At 35.9% G+C, this 1,147-nt stretch overlaps 1 protein-coding gene across 1 annotated transcript in view; it reads left to right on the forward strand.

Annotated features, from left to right (window-relative positions):
• Positions 1–1,147, forward strand: part of LRP2BP (LRP2 binding protein) — a 25,813-nt gene that overhangs the window by 10,253 nt on the left and 14,413 nt on the right. The window lies entirely within an intron of this gene.

A 1,147-nucleotide genomic window follows, 5' to 3' on the forward strand; every position in this document is an offset into this window, starting at 1 on the left:
AAAAAAAAAAAAAAACCTATTTAAGTAGATTGTACTTAATCCTTGCGTTGCATGGCCTTAAGTCTTGCTTATAATTTGGTATCTTTTTATCTATCTTATTTTACCAATAACGCTAGTCAGTTTTTGTGACTAAACTCCAAAAGAGAAAGGGTGTAACAAGGCATGTCCCTCCTCTCTTCTCATCATGGCCAAGAACTCAGTTTTTCAGGTTTCTCTAAGGTCCTCTTGGCCAAGTGGGGTGGGGGTGGGGGGTTCCATTCATTTGGCTTGGAGGCTTAGGGTTTGATTTTAGTTTATGCATGTATTACTTTTGACTTCCCCCCAAGTTAACTACAACTAGCCTATTCTTGACCAAAAGACTTGTCAATAAGTCAATTAACCCATATTGTATATGGCCCATGTATATATACTGTGCTCTTAGAATAAAGTAAGCAGGAGAAAAGAAAATGTTAAGAGAATCATAAGGAAAAGCAAATAGATTTACTGTTTATTAAATGAAAGTGGATCATTACCAAGGTCTTCATCCCTGGCATCTTCTCATTGAGTAGGCTGAGGAGGAGGAGTTGGGCAGAGGCAGAAGAAACTGTAGCAGTTCAAACCCCTGTTGTTCCAGAGTCCACTAAATATAAATTTAAATATAAATTTACATGCACACTTGTATATAAGAACCTGTTCACACACACCTACATTTTTTCAATATAGGACCATGTTATCTGTACTATTTTCTAATCATTCTTTTTCACCTAACAATGCATTTGTTGATAATCAACCTCATTATTTTAATACCTCCGTAGTAATCTATTCTACATTAATCATGTTTATTTATAGGCCTTGTTTTCACATATTTGAAGATAAAAGAGAGAATAAACTAAAATAATGAGATTTGGTCATAAGTGTTACAGTTTTTGCTAGTCCTTATGCAGTTAAGTGATCTGGATTAAGACAGGCACAAAGGTGGGGTCAGAGGAGATTCTGTAGAACAGCTAACACAAGCTGAATCCTAATGACAAGAAAAGCATATATAGTAAGGAACACATTTAGACAGGGTCAACCTACTGAGCAAAGCTGGGAAACCTCCTTTAGTAGCCTAGGTCCAATTTTCCCAGCTGTCCTTTTGCACATTCCCGTATCTTTTTTTTTTTTTTTT

The sequence above is a fragment of the Otolemur garnettii genome, unplaced genomic scaffold (assembly GCF_000181295.1).
Source record: "Otolemur garnettii isolate 467f Iridium unplaced genomic scaffold, OtoGar3 scaffold00061, whole genome shotgun sequence".
In the NCBI taxonomy this organism is placed as follows: Eukaryota; Metazoa; Chordata; class Mammalia; order Primates; family Galagidae; genus Otolemur; species Otolemur garnettii.